Below are 25,726 nucleotides of genomic sequence, written 5' to 3' on the forward strand. Positions count from 1 at the left end.
CCACTCCCCGAGGCACAAAAGTACCTCGGCTCTAGACCCTCTCAGCCTCATGGCGAGACCCGGAGGGAACAGGTCACATCGGGGCAGCCGTCGAGCTGATTCCTCAGAACCAGCCCCGGAAAGCCCTGGTACACCTGCATCCTCCATGCAGCACCCATCCCCACCAGCCCCATACCGGCGTTACTGTCCACCGGCATGAAAAACTGATAAGAACAGATACTACACTTGATCTTAGCCAAAAGGCCGAGAAGCGATAACCGTGAAAGGGGCGGGCCCAACAAGGTGCCCTTCATGGGCACTATCACTGCTTGCTGTCAGGGAGGCTGCCAGACAATTTTCCATGCACACTCTGGGCTGGGGGGCAGTCAACCACCAGTACACACAGCAGAACCTAAACCCATACCATTATTGCTAAGCAGCAAGACAGGGGCCCATTGCACTCCCACGGGGCCTTTTTAAATGCAATCCATAACCCGGATTTGCCAGGAACCCTTCTTACTCCTCCTACTTGCATGTGACACTGGGCTTAGGATCTGCATAGGAAACACACACACAAGCACACACCTACTTTTGTTGCCTGCAGATGCCTCCTTGGCTGTCCCCAAACGGTATCAAACCAACACCCACGGGAAGCTGTAAGCATAGAGGACATGCCTGCACCCCATTGGACTTACCTGTGTGGGTTAAACCCGGGTTATTTGACAACCTATGGCGGTGATGGTTCTGCTCAGGCAGAGCAGTGCTGATGCTCCTCATAAAGCTGTCGCTGCTGTGAAGGTTCTAGGTGACATCACAAATCCCTATGGTTACATACACAACAAAGCTGGGTTGTTGTTGTTTACACTCTGCAAGGCCTGTGGAAGTGAGTGACATCATAGCACTGTAGTTCTGAGGGTTCTAGATGGATGCAACAATCTCCTGTTGCTTCTATGAAGGCCATAATAGACGACATCACCAAACAGCTCCATAGTCACATACACAGCAAAGGAGAGATGTTGTTTACACCTAGTGATGTCAGTGGTATTGAGTGACATCACAGCACAGTGCTAAGGCTCCTGGGCCTGGACACAGCAGCGGCTGCAATATCTCAACGGAGAATACGTTTATATATATGTGTGTGTGTGCGCGTATATATATATATATATATATATATATATATATATATATATATTTCTCCGCCGAAATCACTTTTAAACCCATTTCCACCTTTTTTTCCCTTCTCTTCCTCTTACTTTTTTTTCACGTTTTTTTACGTTTTTCTCCTTTTCGCCTCTTTTCTGGGCGTATTATTCTTCTTTTTCTTCTTTTTTTTCGTCTAATGCATACCCCATCAGTGCAGCAATGCTTATTCAATACCGCCAGCAGATGGAGACACTGGGGGATAATTTTCTAAGGATTTATACTGATTTTTCCTGTCTGAATTTGTCGCACAGAAAGTTGCAGGCCAAATATGTGTGACATTTCTGCGACTTTAGCTTCTAGAGCATTTTTACAACATTATACATAGGTGCTGAATACATAAAAAGCGACTGTTCAGCGACAGACAAGTCGCATCGGCTGAAAGTAGGCCAGAATGTCAGTCAATGTTGGAGCAGGTTTAGATACAGTCTAAAGTATAGATCTCAAAGTCTGTGCACAGAATTTAGCAAGGGCCTCGCACCTTCTGATGCATCAGGTAGGTGCACAATAGCATAGCCTAACCCTCTGTACTTTGGTCTATATTGATGCGGGACATAGACAGCCAGCTGATGACCAATCCATTAGTGCAATGGATGGCTGGAAGCATTTGTCTTTGCCTTTGCAATACCACAGAAGCAATGCATGGTCAATGTACAGCAATGACACACCTGTGTGAACAGCCAGGAGACCCCCCCCCCCCCCCATGTTATGTTACATAGTTACATAGTTAGTACGGTCGAAAAAAGACATATGTCCATCAAGTTCAACCAGGGAATTAAGGGGTAGGGGTGTGGCGCGATATTGGGGAAGGGATGAGATTTTATATTTCTTCATAAGCATTAATCTTATTTTGTCAATTAGGAACATTCAGCACCCACCCGCTATCAAGGCAGCTGCCTATCATGTCATGCCCTACCTGCACAGGTGTGCTGGCTACTCAAATGATCCAATTAAGGAGGCCATTTAGTCAGCAGCAGCAGAAGTCCTGTGCCTGGACGCTCCAACAGCGGCCAGACACAAGCAGAAGCAGAAGCAGAAGCAGCAGAAGCAGCACCTTTTGTTTTTTGGCTGCAGCAGCAGCAAGGCCCACAGGGCTGGCTAGCTGGCTAGCCAGCAAGCAGGTAGCAATGAAAGTAGGAATCTTTCTTTTTAACCCTGTAAGGGGGTGGTGCACTGTACCCGAAGATACTGCCATATCGGGTCAATGCATAGGGCGACGGAAGCAAGCTTCGAAATCGGCCCCCGTTCTCAAAAATCCATTTAATATATGGTCCCCAGATAGGGGACGTATCAGATATTAAACTGATAAGAACAGATTTTTTTTTTTTTTTTTTAAAGCCGAGGAACGTGCTTTCGATTCACCCAAAGTGCAAGAAAAAGTGCAAACGTGTTACACTAAAAAAAAAACGTGCACAAAGGATGCGGTCTATCGCAAGCCCTTCTCCGATAGGAGAGAGGCCCCCCAACAAACCTTACCCTTCGCCTCCGGACCAAAAGGTACCTGCGAGGTTCCAGGTTCGATGTCCCTTTTCGCCGAAGCTACTAGGGGACCACAAATGCTCCCGGCATCCCCCTTGGCGTTAGCCAAGGTATCTGCCCGCAGAGCCGATTACGGTAGGTACCCTGCCAAAGCAGGAGTACCCGGGGTGTTTGCAGGGAGGTGCGGAACCTAATGGCCACACACACCTCCCCTAGACCGCCAGGAGGGACACCCAGAAGGGCTACCGCATCCTGACCAATCCTGTGAACACACAACACGCAAAAAGTGACACAGTGAGACAAAAAAGAAATAAATAAGTGAATGTGTGCAGATATACTGCCCGGACATCCGGCCGGATCTATAAAAATTTCTCTGATCCTAGCCAGAAGGCCGGGAATCAAGAGGTGAGTGCCACAAGGTGAAGAGATTATGGTGCCCGTGCTTCAACTCAGTGAGTCTATCCTCCCAGTGAGTTTCGGCACCTCGGGGTCACCACTCCCCGAGGCACAAAAGTACCTCGGCTCTAGACCCTCTCAGCCTCATGGCGAGACCCGGAGGGAACAGGTCACATCGGGGCAGCCGTCGAGCTGATTCCTCAGAACCAGCCCCGGAAAGCCCTGGTACACCTGCATCCTCCATGAAGCACCTATCCCCACCAGCCCCATACCGGCGTTACTGTCCACCGGCATGAAAAACTGATAAGAACAGATACTACACTTGATCTTAGCCAAAAGGCCGAGAAGCGATAACCGTGAAAGGGGCGGGCCCAACAAGGTGCCCTTCATGGGCACTATCACTGCTTGCTGTCAGGGAGGCTGCCAGACAATTTTCCATGCACACTCTGGGCTGGGGGGCAGTCAACCACCAGTACACACAGCAGAACCTAAACCCATACCATTATTGCTAAGCAGCAAGACAGGGGCCCATTGCACTCCCACGGGGCCTTTTTAAATGCAATCCATAACCCGGATTTGCCAGGAACCCTTCTTACTCCTCCTACTTGCATGTGACACTGGGCTTAGGATCTGCATAGGAAACACACACACAAGCACACACCTACCTTTGTTGCCTGCAGATGCCTCCTTGGCTGTCCCCAAACGGTATCAAACCAACACCCACGGGAAGCTGTAAGCATAGAGGACATGCCTGCACCCCATTGGACTTACCTGTGTGGGTTAAACCCGGGTTATTTGACAACCTATGGCGGTGATGGTTCTGCTCAGGCAGAGCAGTGCTGATGCTCCTCATAAAGCTGTCGCTGCTGTGAAGGTTCTAGGTGACATCACAAATCCCTATGGTTACATACACAACAAAGCTGGGTTGTTGTTGTTTACACTCTGCAAGGCCTGTGGAAGTGAGTGACATCATAGCACTGTAGTTCTGAGGGTTCTAGATGGATGCAACAATCTCCTGTTGCTTCTATGAAGGCCATAATAGACGACATCACCAAACAGCTCCATAGTCACATACACAGCAAAGGAGAGATGTTGTTTACACCTAGTGATGTCAGTGGTATTGAGTGACATCACAGCACAGTGCTAAGGCTCCTGGGCCTGGACACAGCAGCGGCTGCAATATCTCAACGGAGAATACGTTTATATATATGTGTGTGTGTGCGCGTATATATATATATATATATATATATATATATATATATATATATATTTCTCCGCCGAAATCACTTTTAAACCCATTTCCACCTTTTTTTCCCTTCTCTTCCTCTTACTTTTTTTTCACGTTTTTTTACGTTTTTCTCCTTTTCGCCTATTTTCTGGGCGTATTATTCTTCTTTTTCTTCTTTTTTTTCGTCTAATGCATACCCCATCAGTGCAGCAATGCTTATTCAATACCGCCAGCAGATGGAGACACTGGGGGATAATTTTCTAAGGATTTATACTGATTTTTCCTGTCTGAATTTGTCGCACAGAAAGTTGCAGGCCAAATATGTGTGACATTTCTGCGACTTTAGCTTCTAGAGCATTTTTACAACATTATACATAGGTGCTGAATACATAAAAAGCGACTGTTCAGCGACAGACAAGTCGCATCGGCTGAAAGTAGGCCAGAATGTCAGTCCATGTTGGAGCAGGTTTAGATACAGTCTAAAGTATAGATCTCAAAGTCTGTGCACAGAATTTAGCAAGGGCCTCGCACCTTCTGATGCATCAGGTAGGTGCACAATAGCATAGCCTAACCCTCTGTACTTTGGTCTATATTGATGCGGGACATAGACAGCCAGCTGATGACCAATCCATTAGTGCAATGGATGGCTGGAAGCATTTGTCTTTGCCTTTGCAATACCACAGAAGCAATGCATGGTCAATGTACAGCAATGACACACCTGTGTGAACAGCCAGGAGACCCCCCCCCATGTTATGTTACATAGTTACATAGTTAGTACGGTCGAAAAAAGACATATGTCCATCAAGTTCAACCAGGGAATTAAGGGGTAGGGGTGTGGCGCGATATTGGGGAAGGGATGAGATTTTATATTTCTTCATAAGCATTAATCTTATTTTGTCAATTAGGAACATTCAGCACCCACCCGCTATCAAGGCAGCTGCCTATCATGTCATGCCCTACCTGCACAGGTGTGCTGGCTACTCAAATGATCCAATTAAGGAGGCCATTTAGTCAGCAGCAGCAGAAGTCCTGTGCCTGGACGCTCCAACAGCGGCCAGACACAAGCAGAAGCAGAAGCAGCAGAAGCAGCAGCAGCACCACCTTTTGTTTTTTGGCTGCAGCAGCAGCAAGGCCCACAGGGCTGGCTAGCTGGCTAGCCAGCAAGCAGGTAGCAATGAAAGTAGGAATCTTTCTTTTTAACCCTGTAAGGGGGTGGTGCACTGTACCCGAAGATACTGCCATATCGGGTCAATGCATAGGGCGACGGAAGCAAGCTTCGAAATCGGCCCCCGTTCTCAAAAATCCATTTAATATATGGTCCCCAGATAGGGGACGTATCAGATATTAAACTGATAAGAACAGATACTACACTTGATCTTAGCCAAAAGGCCGAGAAGCGATAACCGTGAAAGGGGCGGGCCCAACAAGGTGCCCTTCATGGGCACTATCACTGCTTGCTGTCAGGGAGGCTGCCAGACAATTTTCCATGCACACTCTGGGCTGGGGGGCAGTCAACCACCAGTACACACAGCAGAACCTAAACCCATACCATTATTGCTAAGCAGCAAGACAGGGGCCCATTGCACTCCCACGGGGCCTTTTTAAATGCAATCCATAACCCGGATTTGCCAGGAACCCTTCTTACTCCTCCTACTTGCATGTGACACTGGGCTTAGGATCTGCATAGGAAACACACACACAAGCACACACCTACCTTTGTTGCCTGCAGATGCCTCCTTGGCTGTCCCCAAACGGTATCAAACCAACACCCACGGGAAGCTGTAAGCATAGAGGACATGCCTGCACCCCATTGGACTTACCTGTGTGGGTTAAACCCGGGTTATTTGACAACCTATGGCGGTGATGGTTCTGCTCAGGCAGAGCAGTGCTGATGCTCCTCATAAAGCTGTCGCTGCTGTGAAGGTTCTAGGTGACATCACAAATCCCTATGGTTACATACACAACAAAGCTGGGTTGTTGTTGTTTACACTCTGCAAGGCCTGTGGAAGTGAGTGACATCATAGCACTGTAGTTCTGAGGGTTCTAGATGGATGCAACAATCTCCTGTTGCTTCTATGAAGGCCATAATAGACGACATCACCAAACAGCTCCATAGTCACATACACAGCAAAGGAGAGATGTTGTTTACACCTAGTGATGTCAGTGGTATTGAGTGACATCACAGCACAGTGCTAAGGCTCCTGGGCCTGGACACAGCAGCGGCTGCAATATCTCAACGGAGAATACGTTTATATATATGTGTGTGTGTGCGCGTATATATATATATATATATATATATATATATATATATATATATTTCTCCGCCGAAATCACTTTTAAACCCATTTCCACCTTTTTTTCCCTTCTCTTCCTCTTACTTTTTTTTCACGTTTTTTTACGTTTTTCTCCTTTTCGCCTCTTTTCTGGGCGTATTATTCTTCTTTTTCTTCTTTTTTTTCGTCTAATGCATACCCCATCAGTGCAGCAATGCTTATTCAATACCGCCAGCAGATGGAGACACTGGGGGATAATTTTCTAAGGATTTATACTGATTTTTCCTGTCTGAATTTGTCGCACAGAAAGTTGCAGGCCAAATATGTGTGACATTTCTGCGACTTTAGCTTCTAGAGCATTTTTACAACATTATACATAGGTGCTGAATACATAAAAAGCGACTGTTCAGCGACAGACAAGTCGCATCGGCTGAAAGTAGGCCAGAATGTCAGTCCATGTTGGAGCAGGTTTAGATACAGTCTAAAGTATAGATCTCAAAGTCTGTGCACAGAATTTAGCAAGGGCCTCGCACCTTCTGATGCATCAGGTAGGTGCACAATAGCATAGCCTAACCCTCTGTACTTTGGTCTATATTGATGCGGGACATAGACAGCCAGCTGATGACCAATCCATTAGTGCAATGGATGGCTGGAAGCATTTGTCTTTGCCTTTGCAATACCACAGAAGCAATGCATGGTCAATGTACAGCAATGACACACCTGTGTGAACAGCCAGGAGACCCCCCCCCCCCATGTTATGTTACATAGTTACATAGTTAGTACGGTCGAAAAAAGACATATGTCCATCAAGTTCAACCAGGGAATTAAGGGGTAGGGGTGTGGCGCGATATTGGGGAAGGGATGAGATTTTATATTTCTTCATAAGCATTAATCTTATTTTGTCAATTAGGAACATTCAGCACCCACCCGCTATCAAGGCAGCTGCCTATCATGTCATGCCCTACCTGCACAGGTGTGCTGGCTACTCAAATGATCCAATTAAGGAGGCCATTTAGTCAGCAGCAGCAGAAGTCCTGTGCCTGGACGCTCCAACAGCGGCCAGACACAAGCAGAAGCAGCAGAAGCACCACCTTTTGTTTTTTGGCTGCAGCAGCAGCAAGGCCCACAGGGCTGGCTAGCTGGCTAGCCAGCAAGCAGGTAGCAATGAAAGTAGGAATCTTTCTTTTTAACCCTGTAAGGGGGTGGTGCACTGTACCCGAAGATACTGCCATATCGGGTCAATGCATAGGGCGACGGAAGCAAGCTTCGAAATCGGCCCCCGTTCTCAAAAATCCATTTAATATATGGTCCCCAGATAGGGGACGTATCAGATATTAAACTGATAAGAACAGATACTACACTTGATCTTAGCCAAAAGGCCGAGAAGCGATAACCGTGAAAGGGGCGGGCCCAACAAGGTGCCCTTCATGGGCACTATCACTGCTTGCTGTCAGGGAGGCTGCCAGACAATTTTCCATGCACACTCTGGGCTGGGGGGCAGTCAACCACCAGTACACACAGCAGAACCTAAACCCATACCATTATTGCTAAGCAGCAAGACAGGGGCCCATTGCACTCCCACGGGGCCTTTTTAAATGCAATCCATAACCCGGATTTGCCAGGAACCCTTCTTACTCCTCCTACTTGCATGTGACACTGGGCTTAGGATCTGCATAGGAAACACACACACAAGCACACACCTACCTTTGTTGCCTGCAGATGCCTCCTTGGCTGTCCCCAAACGGTATCAAACCAACACCCACGGGAAGATGTAAGCATAGAGGACATGCCTGCACCCCATTGGACTTACCTGTGTGGGTTAAACCCGGGTTATTTGACAACCTATGGCGGTGATGGTTCTGCTCAGGCAGAGCAGTGCTGATGCTCCTCATAAAGCTGTCGCTGCTGTGAAGGTTCTAGGTGACATCACAAATCCCTATGGTTACATACACAACAAAGCTGGGTTGTTGTTGTTTACACTCTGCAAGGCCTGTGGAAGTGAGTGACATCATAGCACTGTAGTTCTGAGGGTTCTAGATGGATGCAACAATCTCCTGTTGCTTCTATGAAGGCCATAATAGACGACATCACCAAACAGCTCCATAGTCACATACACAGCAAAGGAGAGATGTTGTTTACACCTAGTGATGTCAGTGGTATTGAGTGACATCACAGCACAGTGCTAAGGCTCCTGGGCCTGGACACAGCAGCGGCTGCAATATCTCAACGGAGAATACGTTTATATATATATGTGTGTGTGTGCGCGTATATATATATATATATATATATATATATATATATATATATATATTTCTCCGCCGAAATCACTTTTAAACCCATTTCCACCTTTTTTTCCCTTCTCTTCCTCTTACTTTTTTTTCACGTTTTTTTACGTTTTTCTCCTTTTCGCCTCTTTTCTGGGCGTATTATTCTTCTTTTTCTTCTTTTTTTTCGTCTAATGCATACCCCATCAGTGCAGCAATGCTTATTCAATACCGCCAGCAGATGGAGACACTGGGGGATAATTTTCTAAGGATTTATACTGATTTTTCCTGTCTGAATTTGTCGCACAGAAAGTTGCAGGCCAAATATGTGTGACATTTCTGCGACTTTAGCTTCTAGAGCATTTTTACAACATTATACATAGGTGCTGAATACATAAAAAGCGACTGTTCAGCGACAGACAAGTCGCATCGGCTGAAAGTAGGCCAGAATGTCAGTCCATGTTGGAGCAGGTTTAGATACAGTCTAAAGTATAGATCTCAAAGTCTGTGCACAGAATTTAGCAAGGGCCTCGCACCTTCTGATGCATCAGGTAGGTGCACAATAGCATAGCCTAACCCTCTGTACATTGGTCTATATTGATGCGGGACATAGACAGCCAGCTGATGACCAATCCATTAGTGCAATGGATGGCTGGAAGCATTTGTCTTTGCCTTTGCAATACCACAGAAGCAATGCATGGTCAATGTACAGCAATGACACACCTGTGTGAACAGCCAGGAGACCCCCCCCCCCATGTTATGTTACATAGTTACATAGTTAGTACGGTCGAAAAAAGACATATGTCCATCAAGTTCAACCAGGGAATTAAGGGGTAGGGGTGTGGCGCGATATTGGGGAAGGGATGAGATTTTATATTTCTTCATAAGCATTAATCTTATTTTGTCAATTAGGAACATTCAGCACCCACCCGCTATCAAGGCAGCTGCCTATCATGTCATGCCCTACCTGCACAGGTGTGCTGGCTACTCAAATGATCCAATTAAGGAGGCCATTTAGTCAGCAGCAGCAGAAGTCCTGTGCCTGGACGCTCCAACAGCGGCCAGACACAAGCAGAAGCAGCAGAAGCACCACCTTTTGTTTTTTGGCTGCAGCAGCAGCAAGGCCCACAGGGCTGGCTAGCTGGCTAGCCAGCAAGCAGGTAGCAATGAAAGTAGGAATCTTTCTTTTTAACCCTGTAAGGGGGTGGTGCACTGTACCCGAAGATACTGCCATATCGGGTCAATGCATAGGGCGACGGAAGCAAGCTTCGAAATCGGCCCCCGTTCTCAAAAATCCATTTAATATATGATCCCCAGATAGGGGACGTATCAGATATTAAACTGATAAGAACAGATACTACACTTGATCTTAGCCAAAAGGCCGAGAAGCGATAACCGTGAAAGGGGCGGGCCCAACAAGGTGCCCTTCATGGGCACTATCACTGCTTGCTGTCAGGGAGGCTGCCAGACAATTTTCCATGCACACTCTGGGCTGGGGGGCAGTCAACCACCAGTACACACAGCAGAACCTAAACCCATACCATTATTGCTAAGCAGCAAGACAGGGGCCCATTGCACTCCCACGGGGCCTTTTTAAATGCAATCCATAACCCGGATTTGCCAGGAACCCTTCTTACTCCTCCTACTTGCATGTGACACTGGGCTTAGGATCTGCATAGGAAACACACACACAAGCACACACCTACCTTTGTTGCCTGCAGATGCCTCCTTGGCTGTCCCCAAACGGTATCAAACCAACACCCACGGGAAGCTGTAAGCATAGAGGACATGCCTGCACCCCATTGGACTTACCTGTGTGGGTTAAACCCGGGTTATTTGACAACCTATGGCGGTGATGGTTCTGCTCAGGCAGAGCAGTGCTGATGCTCCTCATAAAGCTGTCGCTGCTGTGAAGGTTCTAGGTGACATCACAAATCCCTATGGTTACATACACAACAAAGCTGGGTTGTTGTTGTTTACACTCTGCAAGGCCTGTGGAAGTGAGTGACATCACAGCACTGTAGTTCTGAGGGTTCTAGATGGATGCAACAATCTCCTGTTGCTTCTATGAAGGCCATAATAGACGACATCACCAAACAGCTCCATAGTCACATACACAGCAAAGGAGAGATGTTGTTTACACCTAGTGATGTCAGTGGTATTGAGTGACATCACAGCACAGTGCTAAGGCTCCTGGGCCTGGACACAGCAGCGGCTGCAATATCTCAACGGAGAATACGTTTATATATATATGTGTGTGTGTGCGCGTATATATATATATATATATATATATATATATATATATATATTTCTCCGCCGAAATCACTTTTAAACCCATTTCCACCTTTTTTTCCCTTCTCTTCCTCTTACTTTTTTTTCACGTTTTTTTACATTTTTCTCCTTTTCGCCTCTTTTCTGGGCGTATTATTCTTCTTTTTCTTCTTTTTTTTCGTCTAATGCATACCCCATCAGTGCAGCAATGCTTATTCAATACCGCCAGCAGATGGAGACACTGGGGGATAATTTTCTAAGGATTTATACTGATTTTTCCTGTCTGAATTTGTCGCACAGAAAGTTGCAGGCCAAATATGTGTGACATTTCTGCGACTTTAGCTTCTAGAGCATTTTTACAACATTATACATAGGTGCTGAATACATAAAAAGCGACTGTTCAGCGACAGACAAGTCGCATCGGCTGAAAGTAGGCCAGAATGTCAGTCCATGTTGGAGCAGGTTTAGATACAGTCTAAAGTATAGATCTCAAAGTCTGTGCACAGAATTTAGCAAGGGCCTCGCACCTTCTGATGCATCAGGTAGGTGCACAATAGCATAGCCTAACCCTCTGTACTTTGGTCTATATTGATGCGGGACATAGACAGCCAGCTGATGACCAATCCATTAGTGCAATGGATGGCTGGAAGCATTTGTCTTTGCCTTTGCAATACCACAGAAGCAATGCATGGTCAATGTACAGCAATGACACACCTGTGTGAACAGCCAGGAGACCCCCCCCCCCCCCCCCATGTTATGTTACATAGTTACATAGTTAGTACGGTCGAAAAAAGACATATGTCCATCAAGTTCAACCAGGGAATTAAGGGGTAGGGGTGTGGCGCGATATTGGGGAAGGGATGAGATTTTATATTTCTTCATAAGCATTAATCTTATTTTGTCAATTAGGAACATTCAGCACCCACCCGCTATCAAGGCAGCTGCCTATCATGTCATGCCCTACCTGCACAGGTGTGCTGGCTACTCAAATGATCCAATTAAGGAGGCCATTTAGTCAGCAGCAGCAGAAGTCCTGTGCCTGGACGCTCCAACAGCGGCCAGACACAAGCAGAAGCAGAAGCAGCAGAAGCAGCACCACCTTTTGTTTTTTGGCTGCAGCAGCAGCAAGGCCCACAGGGCTGGCTAGCTGGCTAGCCAGCAAGCAGGTAGCAATGAAAGTAGGAATCTTTCTTTTTAACCCTGTAAGGGGGTGGTGCACTGTACCCGAAGATACTGCCATATCAGGTCAATGCATAGGGCGACGGAAGCAAGCTTCGAAATCGGCCCCCGTTCTCAAAAATCCATTTAATATATGGTCCCCAGTTAGGGGACGTATCAGATATTAAACTGATAAGAACAGATTTTTTTTTTTTTTTTTTTTAAAGCCGAGGAACGTGCTTTCGATTCACCCAAAGTGCAAGAAAAAGTGCAAACGTGTTACACTAAAAAAACGTGCACAAAGGATGCGGTCTATCGCAAGCCCTTCTCCGATAGGAGAGAGGCCCCCCAACAAACCTTACCCTTCGCCTCCGGACCAAAAGGTACCTGCGAGGTTCCAGGTTCGATGTCCCTTTTCGCCGAAGCTACTAGGGGACCACAAATGCTCCCGGCATCCCCCTTGGCGTTGGCCAAGGTATCTGCCCGCAGAGCCGATTACGGTAGGTACCCTGCCAAAGCAGGAGTACCCGGGGTGTTTGCAGGGAGGTGCGGAACCTAATGGCCACACACACCTCCCCTAGACCGCCAGGAGGGACACCCAGAAGGGCTACCGCATCCTGACAAATCCTGTGAACACACAACACGCAAAAAGTGACACAGTGAGACAAAAAAAGAAATAAATAAGTGAATGTGTGCAGATATACTGCCCGGACATCCGGCCGGATCTATAAAAATTTCTCTGATCCTAGCCAGAAGGCCGGGAATCAAGAGGTGAGTGCCACAAGGTGAAGAGATTATGGTGCCCGTGCTTCAACTCAGTGAGTCTATTCTCCCAGTGAGTTTCGGCACCTCGGGGTCACCACTCCCCGAGGCACAAAAGTACCTCGGCTCTAGACCCTCTCAGCCTCATGGCGAGACCCGGAGGGAACAGGTCACATCGGGGCAGCCGTCGAGCTGATTCCTCAGAACCAGCCCCGGTACACCTGCATCCTCCATGCAGCACCCATCCCCACCAGCATGAAAACTGATAAGAACAGATACTACACTTGATCTTAGCCAAAAGGCCGAGAAGCGATAACCGTGAAAGGGGCGGGCCCAACAAGGTGCCCTTCATGGGCACTATCACTGCTTGCTGTCAGGGAGGCTGCCAGACAATTTTCCATGCACACTCTGGGCTGGGGGGCAGTCAACCACCAGTACACACAGCAGAACCTAAACCCATACCATTATTGCTAAGCAGCAAGACAGGGGCCCATTGCACTCCCACGGGGCCTTTTTAAATGCAATCCATAACCCGGATTTGCCAGGAACCCTTCTTACTCCTCCTACTTGCATGTGACACTGGGCTTAGGATCTGCATAGGAAACACACACACAAGCACACACCTACCTTTGTTGCCTGCAGATGCCTCCTTGGCTGTCCCCAAACGGTATCAAACCAACACCCACGGGAAGCTGTAAGCATAGAGGACATGCCTGCACCCCATTGGACTTACCTGTGTGGGTTAAACCCGGGTTATTTGACAACCTATGGCGGTGATGGTTCTGCTCAGGCAGAGCAGTGCTGATGCTCCTCATAAAGCTGTCGCTGCTGTGAAGGTTCTAGGTGACATCACAAATCCCTATGGTTACATACACAACAAAGCTGGGTTGTTGTTGTTTACACTCTGCAAGGCCTGTGGAAGTGAGTGACATCATAGCACTGTAGTTCTGAGGGTTCTAGATGGATGCAACAATCTCCTGTTGCTTCTATGAAGGCCATAATAGACGACATCACCAAACAGCTCCATAGTCACATACACAGCAAAGGAGAGATGTTGTTTACACCTAGTGATGTCAGTGGTATTGAGTGACATCACAGCACAGTGCTAAGGCTCCTGGGCCTGGACACAGCAGCGGCTGCAATATCTCAACGGAGAATACGTTTATATATATATGTGTGTGTGTGCGCGTATATATATATATATATATATATATATATATATTTCTCCGCCGAAATCACTTTTAAACCCATTTCCACCTTTTTTTCCCTTCTCTTCCTCTTACTTTTTTTTCACGTTTTTTTACGTTTTTCTCCTTTTCGCCTCTTTTCTGGGCGTATTATTCTTCTTTTTCTTCTTTTTTTTCGTCTAATGCATACCCCATCAGTGCAGCAATGCTTATTCAATACCGCCAGCAGATGGAGACACTGGGGGATAATTTTCTAAGGATTTATACTGATTTTTCCTGTCTGAATTTGTCGCACAGAAAGTTGCAGGCCAAATATGTGTGACATTTCTGCGACTTTAGCTTCTAGAGCATTTTTACAACATTATACATAGGTGCTGAATACATAAAAAGCGACTGTTCAGCGACAGACAAGTCGCATCGGCTGAAAGTAGGCCAGAATGTCAGTCCATGTTGGAGCAGGTTTAGATACAGTCTAAAGTATAGATCTCAAAGTCTGTGCACAGAATTTAGCAAGGGCCTCGCACCTTCTGATGCATCAGGTAGGTGCACAATAGCATAGCCTAACCCTCTGTACTTTGGTCTATATTGATGCGGGACATAGACAGCCAGCTGATGACCAATCCATTAGTGCAATGGATGGCTGGAAGCATTTGTCTTTGCCTTTGCAATACCACAGAAGCAATGCATGGTCAATGTACAGCAATGACACACCTGTGTGAACAGCCAGGAGACCCCCCCCCCCCCCCCCATGTTATGTTACATAGTTACATAGTTAGTACGGTCGAAAAAAGACATATGTCCATCAAGTTCAACCAGGGAATTAAGGGGTAGGGGTGTGGCGCGATATTGGGGAAGGGATGAGATTTTATATTTCTTCATAAGCATTAATCTTATTTTGTCAATTAGGAACATTCAGCACCCACCCGCTATCAAGGCAGCTGCCTATCATGTCATGCCCTACCTGCACAGGTGTGCTGGCTACTCAAATGATCCAATTAAGGAGGCCATTTAGTCAGCAGCAGCAGAAGTCCTGTGCCTGGACGCTCCAACAGCGGCCAGACACAAGCAGAAGCAGAAGCAGCAGAAGCAGCAGCAGCACCACCTTTTGTTTTTTGGCTGCAGCAGCAGCAAGGCCCACAGGGCTGGCTAGCTGGCTAGCTGGCTAGCCAGCAAGCAGGTAGCAATGAAAGTAGGAATCTTTCTTTTTAACCCTGTAAGGGGGTGGTGCACTGTACCCGAAGATACTGCCATATCAGGTCAATGCATAGGGCGACGGAAGCAAGCTTCGAAATCGGCCCCCGTTCTCAAAAATCCATTTAATATATGGTCCCCAGTTAGGGGACGTATCAGATATTAAACTGATAAGAACAGATACTACACTTGATCTTAGCCAAAAGGCCGAGAAGCGATAACCGTGAAAGGGGCGGGCCCAACAAGGTGCCCTTCATGGGCACTATCACTGCTTGCTGTCAGGGAGGCTGCCAGACAATTTTCCATGCACACTCTGGGCTGGGGGGCAGTCAACCACCAGTACACACAGCAGAACCTAAACCCATACCATTATTGCTAAGCAGCAAGACAGGGGCCCATTGCACTCCCACGGGGCCTTTTTAAATGCAATCCATAACCCGGATTTGCCAGGAACCCTTCTTACTCCTCCTACTTGCATGTGACACTGGGCTTAGGATCTGCATAGGAAACACACACACAAGCACACACCTACCTTTGTTGCCTGCAGATGCCTCCTTGGCTGTCCCCAAACGGTATCAAACCAACACCCACGGGAAGCTGTAAGCATAGAGGACATGCCTGCACCCCATTGGACTTACCTGTGTGGGTTAAACCCGGGTTATTTGACAACCTATGGCGGTGATGGTTCTGCTCAGGCAGAGCAGTGCTGATGCTCCTCATAAAGCTGTCGCTGCTGTGAAGGTTCTAGGTGACATCACAAATCCCTATGGTTACATACACAACAAAGCTGGGTTGTTGTTGTTTACACTCTGCAAGGCCTGTGGAAGTGAGTGACATCATAGCACTGTAGTTCTGAGGGTTCTAGATGGATGCAACAATCTCCTGTTGCTTCTATGAAGGCCATAATAGACGACATCACCAAACAGCTCCATAGTCACATACACAGCAAAGGAGAGATGTTGTTTACACCTAGTGATGTCAGTGGTATTGAGTGACATCACAGCACAGTGCTAAGGCTCCTGGGCCTGGACACAGCAGCGGCTGCAATATCTCAACGGAGAATACGTTTATATATATACGTGTGTGTGTGCGCGTATATATATATATATATATATATATATATATATATATATATATATATATTTCTCCGCCGAAATCACTTTTAAACCCATTTCCACCTTTTTTTCCCTTCTCTTCCTCTTACTTTTTTTTCACGTTTTTTTACGTTTTTCTCCTTTTCGCCTCTTTTCTGGGTGTATTATTCTTCTTTTTCTTCTTTTTTTTCGTCTAATGCATACCCCATCAGTGCAGCAATGCTTATTCAATACCGCCAGCAGATGGAGACACTGGGGGATAATTTTCTAAGGATTTATACTGATTTTTCCTGTCTGAATTTGTCGCACAGAAAGTTGCAGGCCAAATATGTGTGACATTTCTGCGACTTTAGCTTCTAGAGCATTTTTACAACATTATACATAGGTGCTGAATACATAAAAAGCGACTGTTCAGCGACAGACAAGTCGCATCGGCTGAAAGTAGGCCAGAATGTCAGTCCATGTTGGAGCAGGTTTAGATACAGTCTAAAGTATAGATCTCAAAGTCTGTGCACAGAATTTAGCAAGGGCCTCGCACCTTCTGATGCATCAGGTAGGTGCACAATAGCATAGCCTAACCCTCTGTACTTTGGTCTATATTGATGCGGGACATAGACAGCCAGCTGATGACCAATCCATTAGTGCAATGGATGGCTGGAAGCATTTGTCTTTGCCTTTGCAATACCACAGAAGCAATGCATGGTCAATGTACAGCAATGACACACCTGTGTGAACAGCCAGGAGACCCCCCCCCCCCCCCCCCATGTTATGTTACATAGTTACATAGTTAGTACGGTCGAAAAAAGACATATGTCCATCAAGTTCAACCAGGGAATTAAGGGGTAGGGGTGTGGCGCGATATTGGGGAAGGGATGAGATTTTATATTTCTTCATAAGCATTAATCTTATTTTGTCAATTAGGAACATTCAGCACCCACCCGCTATCAAGGCAGCTGCCTATCATGTCATGCCCTACCTGCACAGGTGTGCTGGCTACTCAAATGATCCAATTAAGGAGGCCATTTAGTCAGCAGCAGCAGAAGTCCTGTGCCTGGACGCTCCAACAGCGGCCAGACACAAGCAGAAGCAGAAGCAGCAGAAGCAGCAGCAGCACCACCTTTTGTTTTTTGGCTGCAGCAGCAGCAAGGCCCACAGGGCTGGCTAGCTGGCTAGCCAGCAAGCAGGTAGCAATGAAAGTAGGAATCTTTCTTTTTAACCCTGTAAGGGGGTGGTGCACTGTACCCGAAGATACTGCCATATCAGGTCAATGCATAGGGCGACGGAAGCAAGCTTCGAAATCGGCCCCCGTTCTCAAAAATCCATTTAATATATGGTCCCCAGTTAGGGGACGTATCAGATATTAAACTGATAAGAACAGATTTTTTTTTTAACTTGACTACCCTTACGGGGGCAACTTTATTAAAAATTAAATAATGTTAACAAAGTTGTGCAAATATGTCAATAAATACAGTTACATATAAATAACATATTTACAACATATTAAAACATAAAATGGGCACTTGGTGGCTTTACAAGATAGAATTCCATTCTTTTAAAAACCATTTTCTAGATAAAAGCGGAAATCTCTTCTTGTCTAAAAGATAGTACTGGTACATTTCATAAAAACAGATAGATAAAATGTCCTTCACAGATAAAACCTCATGCTTGAACAATAAAATATTCCTGGCCTTCCACAGAGCTGCCTTCACACAGTTTATGATCTTCCATGCAATAGTCTCTTGAGTCCGTGTTGGGCATTCCAGGCAACCATAAAAAACCACTGCAATATTTAAGTCTTTTAGTCCAGTTATCCTTTTTACCAGAGGGAGTATCTTTGTCCATATTTTCTGCGAGTAAAAACAAGTCCATATTAGATGGTGCACGGTCTCCTCTTGTCGGCATCCCTCCCTCGGGCAGGTTGCAGAGTTGGATAATCCTCTTCGGTGCTGGAATGCCCGGCATGGAAGACACTCGTGTGCGCAGCTCCAGGCCAGGTCCTTCTGTGAATTAAAAAGATAATTAATACTCAACATCTTCCAAATCTGTATACACTTCTGTTCGTTAAAATTTTTGATGGGAGTCACGGTACTGGTTTCTTTTATTTCCTTTAGTAGTTTTTTGCTATTGCACAGATCCTGAACACTTTTACCTTTAAAATTATATAAGTTTAAAATTTTTCCTAAAATCATGTATTGAGGGGGTAAATTCAAAGAATAAGGGCAACTTAAAACTGTAGAAAACCAGCCGTTCCTCCGCATAAAATAACCAGTATTAAAACGAACAAAATAAGACCAGTAGCTATCTTTAAAAACAGTAGTAAAACACATGCTAAAAAACTTTATTAAAAGGAAAGCTTTAAAATCTGGAAAATCCTTACCGCCCCTGGAGTTCGGTTTTATCACAATTTGTCTCTTTAATTTTTCGCTCTTAGAACTCCAAAAGAAAGTAAAACAAGCTTTTGTTATTTTCTTTAGAACCATTTCGGGGGGTGGGAAAACCAGACTTAAATACAATAAAATAGGTAAAAGCACCATTTTTGTAATTAAAACCTTCCCTTCCATTGTAAGTTCTCGCATGTTCCACATACATATTTTCTTATTTATTTTTTGAGCCACCAAGTCCCAGCTATTAAAACCATTATTAGACTCGTCAAAGGAGACACCTAAAATCTGCACCGACTCAGACACAGGGACGGGCACATCATACAAAGGCATTCCGCCTATGTTTAAAATGTTACTTTTGTTAAAATTGACTTTAAAACCGGAGGCACAATTAAAATATTGAATCTGTTTTAGCGTCTTCTGAAGCGATGGGGTGTCCCTGCAAAACACCGCAACATCGTCCATGTACCCCACTACCGTCGCCTCTAGTCCCCCTCCTCCTGGCAGGGGGACTCCATGGATCTGCTTATCCTTTCGTATTGTACATAAAAGAGGCTCTATTGTGCAAATGAAGAGTAGTGGGGACAAGGGACACCCCTGCTTCACTCCGGAATTTAAAATCACGCCCTGTGTCTTAAAACCATTTACTAAAATTTTACTAGTACAGTTATCATAAAAAGCTCTAAGAGACAATAAAAAGCCATCAGGTATACCCATTTTCTCTAAAACCTTAAAAAGATAAAAATGTGACACCCTGTCGAAAGCTTTTTCAAAATCTATGGATAAAACCGCCAGCTTTCCTTTTCTTAATTTGGTGTCGCTAATTACATCCTTTAAAAGGTTTAGGTTCTCCCATAAACTCCTCCCAGGCACCCCACAGACTTGGTTTGTATGAATTATTTTATGGATTACGTTCTTTAAGCGGTTAGCACACAGTTTCGCCATTATTTTATAGTCGCAGTTCAGAAGGGTGATTGGTCTCCAGTTTTTGAGTTCCGACCGGTCTCCCTTTTTGAATAGCAGGGAGACATCACCCTTCTTCCATGAGCCTGGGAGGATTTTAGACTTAAAGACTTCCGTAAAAAGGGAGAACAAATCTTCTTTTAAAATACCATAAAAAGTAACATAAAATTCAATGGGTATACCATCCGGCCCAGGCACTTTACCTGTTTTAAAACTCTTGACGGTCTCTAAAATCTCCTGCTCTGAAATATTCTGCAATAAAAAAGACTGTGAGACAGGATCTAAAAAATTGGTGATCTCCTTTAACGAGTCATTCATAAAACATTCATCAATGTGTTTTACATTAAAAAGATCCGCATAAAACTCTTGCACCTTTTTTAAAATACCCTGTACATCATTCACTCCTTCAATGTTTTCTATTAACCTTCTATTTTCATGTATTTTCTTAAAAAAATACCTGGAGCAGGTCTCGTTTTCCTCAAGATGCTGTATTCGAGACCTAAAGATAATTTATTTTCCTTTCTGCTCCAGGCACTTAGTTATTTCTTTTTTAAGATCATGTACCTCCTTCTCCACCTCCATCCCATGTGCTCTGAATTTGTACAGGGTTTGCAGACGAGTATTTAGGATATTATAAAATTCACGTTTTTCTTTAGCTTTCCTAACCCCAACACGGATAAAAAATTCTTTTATTTTTAGTTTCATTTTTTCCCACCAGATACTGGTGGGAGTGTTGGGGTCTTTTACTCGTCTGCATTCCTTGTAAAAGGTGATAAAATCTGATAAAACCTGCGGATCTTCTAAAAGGGACACGTTTAACTTCCAGGCATTCCTACCAGTTCTCTTCTTAAAATCACTTTTAACTTTAAAATACAATAATTTATGGTCAGAAAAAACATTGGTAAAAAGATCACAGTTAAAAGGCAGTACTTGATAAGAACAAAAAATAAAATCTATCCTGGAGCTACAGCTTGCATTGCTCCAGGTAACACCGTCTTCCTCTGGTACGTTAAAATTACATTTTTTAAAAACATCAGTGAGATTAAAATCTAAAATCAAGTTTTTTAACATAAAAGACGTCTTATCATAGTTCCTACTCACTGCGTTCGAAAAACGGCGTTCTCCCCTTAAAATACAATTAAAATCACCTGATAAAACAAGAGGACTAGAACTGTTAATAAAAAGGGGTAAAATCTTCAACATTTTTATTCTTTCATTCTTATCAGGAGAACCATAAAAATTTAAAAACTGCCATTTAATACCATTAATAAAAGCGTTGACCAATAAAATTCTGCCTGGTAAAATTTCGTTAAAACTCTCAATTAAAACGTTCCCTTTAAAAAGTATGGCGACCCCTGCTGATCTGGACTCATTTGATCCAGACCAGACTGATGGACCGTGCACCCAATCATCTTCATATTCTTTATAATTTAATCTGTGCGGGATGCCACATTCCTGCAGGAAAAGGACGGAAGCAGCAAAAACCGACAAGTAATTAAATAGGGCAACCCTTCTTACTCTGGCGCTCACACTTCTCACGTTCAAGGACAGACCGGACAACTCAGCCATGGGAATGTACAAGAAAACGTCTTACACCTCTGATTCCCCCTCCGAAGCCTCATACCCCCCAAAATCTGACTCAACTGTACGCATAGAGGAAGCAGGAGAGGAGGCACCATCACTCAGCCGACCCCCCTCCTCCATCATGATTGAGGCATAGTTGTTCTCGGGCATCCTGGCAATCAGGGCTCCAGACTCATTGGGTTCTTCCACCTCTTGCCCCTCCATAGGGGTCGGGTGTTCACTTAGTTCCGTCTCTGGTACCTCAGAGACGGTCACCCCTGAAACCTCCTCCTGGCAGGGAGGAGGGGGGGTATCCCCTATGGGGACCTGTGGAGGAACGTCACTTGGGTTCCCTGCATCCGCAGGTACTTCCATCGGCTCCCCCTGGACCGCCTCCGAATAGAGTCTTCTGGAGCCCCTCCGCCTTTTAACCTTCACCTCTCCACCCGGATCATCGCTCTCAGGGGGACCCTGAGCCAGAGGTTGCTGAGGAGCGGATTCGGCCGCCGTTCGCTCCTCTCTTAACCCAGCATGCTCCTGGGGGCCAGTTTTTCCACCACTTGCACGTTTTTTGGCCATCCTCTGCTCTTTAGGGTCCCCTCCTTTTGCCTGAGGGGGGTCTTTCTCCTTCTCCATCTCACTGCTTACCTCTTGTGGGGGGGTAATCACTGGCTCTGCTTGCCTCGGCTGGTGTCCCGGTTGATGTCCTTGCTGCCTCCAGGGTTGCCACTGCTGCTCCGTCCTATGTCTGTGGGGACAAGAGGAGAAAAGGTGACCGAATTGTTGACAGAAATTGCACCTCCCTCCTCTTGTGCATTTTTCTGTCTCGTGCTGTGTGCTACCACATTTTTTGCATGTGCTTTCACAGTTTTCTTTTGTGTGTCCATATCTGTGACACTTCCTGCAGTAGCTTGGCATCCCCGCATAAAAGAGGTCGCCACACATATTATTTATTTTAAAACGAGCTGGTGGTAGTTGTATTCCCCCTGGCAATCTGTCATCTTTTTTGCATGTAACCTGAAATCTCCACTTAGATGTCCAGATGCCACAGCTGTTCATGATTTTTCCTCTGCACTCAACCTTACTAAAATAGACTTGTAAAAACAACTCAACATCGTGTAGGTTGGCGAAAGGGGAATACATCTTTACTACCACCAGCTTAATATCGTCTAGAACGTGCTCAATAATCCGGACACCCTGAAGCTTTTTGTCTTTACTCGCAGCAGCTCTGGTAACAAAATCTCTGTGGATGCCATTTTGTGTGAACGTCACATCAAAAATTTTACGCTTCGGGTAGTCCTGGATTGCCAATATCTCGCCCTTCTGTATTCCGAAAACTCCTCCGAGCACGTCCTCTACTACGAATTTCAAATCGTCCGCCCTTTTGGTATCATCCGTGAGAATGACTCTCACGGTGTTTTTGATCCTTGCGTATGCCGGCACAGAACCTGGATCCGGATCATCATCCATGGTTCTAACCTCTCTCCACCCGAAGGTCTTGAGAGGCGATCGCTACTCGTTACCCTGGGACTAGGCCCTCTCCCCAATAGCAACAAGTGGGTGAAGCCCAGGCAATAAACCTGGGCGATCCCACAAGGCCGAGGAGAGGGGTACCCGAGTACCTTCTGACCAGATCTCCTGTATTACTACACTTGATCTTAGCCAAAAGGCCGAGAAGCGATAACCGTGAAAGGGGCGGGCCCAACAAGGTGCCCTTCATGGGCACTATCACTGCTTGCTGTCAGGGAGGCTGCCAGACAATTTTCCATGCACACTCTGGGCTGGGGGGCAGTCAACCACCAGTACACACAGCAGAACCTAAACCCATACCATTATTGCTAAGCAGCAAGACAGGGGCCCATTGCACTCCCACGGGGCCTTTTTAAATGCAATCCATAACCCGGATTTGCCAGGAACCCTTCTTACTCCTCCTACTTGCATGTGACACTGGGCTTAGGATCTGCATAGGAAACACACACACAAGCACACACCTACCTTTGTTGCCTGCAGATGCCTCCTTGGCTGTCCCCAAACGGTATCAAACCAACACCCACGGGAAGCTGTAAGCATAGAGGACATGCCTGCACCCCATTGGACTTACCTGTGTGGGTTAAACCCGGGTTATTTGACAACCTATGGCGGTGATGGTTCTGCTCAGGCAGAGCAGTGCTGATGCTCCTCATAAAGCTGTCGCTGCTGTGAAGGTTCTAGGTGACATCACAAATCCCTATGGTTACATACACAACAAAGCTGGGTTGTTGTTGTTTACACTCTGCAAGGCCTGTGGAAGTGAGTGACATCATAGCACTGTAGTTCTGAGGGTTCTAGATGGATGCAACAATCTCCTGTTGCTTCTATGAAGGCCATAATAGACGACATCACCAAACAGCTCCATAGTCACATACACAGCAAAGGAGAGATGTTGTTTACACCTAGTGATGTCAGTGGTATTGAGTGACATCACAGCACAGTGCTAAGGCTCCTGGGCCTGGACACAGCAGCGGCTGCAATATCTCAACGGAGAATACGTTTATATATATATGTGTGTGTGTGCGCGTATATATATATATATATATATATATATATATATATATATTTCTCCGCCGAAATCACTTTTAAACCCATTTCCACCTTTTTTTCCCTTCTCTTCCTCTTACTTTTTTTTCACGTTTTTTTACGTTTTTCTCCTTTTCGCCTCTTTTCTGGGCGTATTATTCTTCTTTTTCTTCTTTTTTTTCGTCTAATGCATACCCCATCAGTGCAGCAATGCTTATTCAATACCGCCAGCAGATGGAGACACTGGGGGATAATTTTCTAAGGATTTATACTGATTTTTCCTGTCTGAATTTGTCGCACAGAAAGTTGCAGGCCAAATATGTGTGACATTTCTGCGACTTTAGCTTCTAGAGCATTTTTACAACATTATACATAGGTGCTGAATACATAAAAAGCGACTGTTCAGCGACAGACAAGTCGCATCGGCTGAAAGTAGGCCAGAATGTCAGTCCATGTTGGAGCAGGTTTAGATACAGTCTAAAGTATAGATCTCAAAGTCTGTGCACAGAATTTAGCAAGGGCCTCGCACCTTCTGATGCATCAGGTAGGTGCACAATAGCATAGCCTAACCCTCTGTACTTTGGTCTATATTGATGCGGGACATAGACAGCCAGCTGATGACCAATCCATTAGTGCAATGGATGGCTGGAAGCATTTGTCTTTGCCTTTGCAATACCACAGAAGCAATGCATGGTCAATGTACAGCAATGACACACCTGTGTGAACAGCCAGGAGACCCCCCCCCCCCATGTTATGTTACATAGTTACATAGTTAGTACGGTCGAAAAAAGACATATGTCCATCAAGTTCAACCAGGGAATTAAGGGGTAGGGGTGTGGCGCGATATTGGGGAAGGGATGAGATTTTATATTTCTTCATAAGCATTAATCTTATTTTGTCAATTAGGAACATTCAGCACCCACCCGCTATCAAGGCAGCTGCCTATCATGTCATGCCCTACCTGCACAGGTGTGCTGGCTACTCAAATGATCCAATTAAGGAGGCCATTTAGTCAGCAGCAGCAGAAGTCCTGTGCCTGGACGCTCCAACAGCGGCCAGACACAAGCAGAAGCAGAAGCAGCAGAAGCAGCAGCAGCACCACCTTTTGTTTTTTGGCTGCAGCAGCAGCAAGGCCCACAGGGCTGGCTAGCTGGCTAGCCAGCAAGCAGGTAGCAATGAAAGTAGGAATCTTTCTTTTTAACCCTGTAAGGGGGTGGTGCACTGTACCCGAAGATACTGCCATATCAGGTCAATGCATAGGGCGACGGAAGCAAGCTTCGAAATCGGCCCCCGTTCTCAAAAATCCATTTAATATATGGTCCCCAGATAGGGGACGTATCAGATATTAAACTGATAAGAACAGATACTACACTTGATCTTAGCCAAAAGGCCGAGAAGCGATAACCGTGAAAGGGGCGGGCCCAACAAGGTGCCCTTCATGGGCACTATCACTGCTTGCTGTCAGGGAGGCTGCCAGACAATTTTCCATGCACACTCTGGGCTGGGGGGCAGTCAACCACCAGTACACACAGCAGAACCTAAACCCATACCATTATTGCTAAGCAGCAAGACAGGGGCCCATTGCACTCCCACGGGGCCTTTTTAAATGCAATCCATAACCCGGATTTGCCAGGAACCCTTCTTACTCCTCCTACTTGCATGTGACACTGGGCTTAGGATCTGCATAGGAAACACACACACAAGCACACACCTACCTTTGTTGCCTGCAGATGCCTCCTTGGCTGTCCCCAAACGGTATCAAACCAACACCCACGGGAAGC

General features: G+C 45.8%; 7 non-coding genes and 5 pseudogenes across 7 annotated transcripts; all 12 read right to left on the reverse strand.

Moving 5' to 3' along the window:
* Positions 1–67: 67 nt before the first annotated feature.
* On the reverse strand, positions 68–255 carry LOC130344717 (U2 spliceosomal RNA). Its single transcript, XR_008883561.1, has one exon. It is a non-coding gene; the product is annotated as a U2 spliceosomal RNA (small nuclear RNA).
* A 2,087-nt stretch (positions 256–2,342) lies between these two features.
* Positions 2,343–2,522, reverse strand: LOC130344690 (U2 spliceosomal RNA; annotated as a pseudogene).
* A 746-nt stretch (positions 2,523–3,268) lies between these two features.
* On the reverse strand, positions 3,269–3,406 carry LOC130344712 (U2 spliceosomal RNA; annotated as a pseudogene).
* A 2,086-nt stretch (positions 3,407–5,492) lies between these two features.
* LOC130344746 (U2 spliceosomal RNA) lies at positions 5,493–5,683 on the reverse strand. Its single transcript, XR_008883586.1, has one exon. It is a non-coding gene; the product is annotated as a U2 spliceosomal RNA (small nuclear RNA).
* A 2,072-nt stretch (positions 5,684–7,755) lies between these two features.
* Positions 7,756–7,946, reverse strand: LOC130344747 (U2 spliceosomal RNA). Its single transcript, XR_008883587.1, has one exon. It is a non-coding gene; the product is annotated as a U2 spliceosomal RNA (small nuclear RNA).
* Positions 7,947–10,021: 2,075 nt separating this feature from the next.
* LOC130344756 (U2 spliceosomal RNA) lies at positions 10,022–10,212 on the reverse strand. Its single transcript, XR_008883595.1, has one exon. It is a non-coding gene; the product is annotated as a U2 spliceosomal RNA (small nuclear RNA).
* A 2,086-nt stretch (positions 10,213–12,298) lies between these two features.
* On the reverse strand, positions 12,299–12,480 carry LOC130344699 (U2 spliceosomal RNA). Its single transcript, XR_008883555.1, has one exon. It is a non-coding gene; the product is annotated as a U2 spliceosomal RNA (small nuclear RNA).
* A 694-nt stretch (positions 12,481–13,174) lies between these two features.
* LOC130344706 (U2 spliceosomal RNA) lies at positions 13,175–13,324 on the reverse strand (annotated as a pseudogene).
* A 2,092-nt stretch (positions 13,325–15,416) lies between these two features.
* On the reverse strand, positions 15,417–15,607 carry LOC130344755 (U2 spliceosomal RNA). Its single transcript, XR_008883594.1, has one exon. It is a non-coding gene; the product is annotated as a U2 spliceosomal RNA (small nuclear RNA).
* Positions 15,608–17,708: 2,101 nt separating this feature from the next.
* Positions 17,709–17,912, reverse strand: LOC130344693 (U2 spliceosomal RNA; annotated as a pseudogene).
* Positions 17,913–22,938: 5,026 nt separating this feature from the next.
* LOC130344721 (U2 spliceosomal RNA) lies at positions 22,939–23,071 on the reverse strand (annotated as a pseudogene).
* A 2,085-nt stretch (positions 23,072–25,156) lies between these two features.
* On the reverse strand, positions 25,157–25,347 carry LOC130344753 (U2 spliceosomal RNA). Its single transcript, XR_008883592.1, has one exon. It is a non-coding gene; the product is annotated as a U2 spliceosomal RNA (small nuclear RNA).
* Positions 25,348–25,726: the final 379 nt, after the last annotated feature.

Source organism: Hyla sarda, unplaced genomic scaffold (assembly GCF_029499605.1).
Source record: "Hyla sarda isolate aHylSar1 unplaced genomic scaffold, aHylSar1.hap1 scaffold_733, whole genome shotgun sequence".
Classification (NCBI taxonomy): domain Eukaryota; kingdom Metazoa; phylum Chordata; class Amphibia; order Anura; family Hylidae; genus Hyla; species Hyla sarda.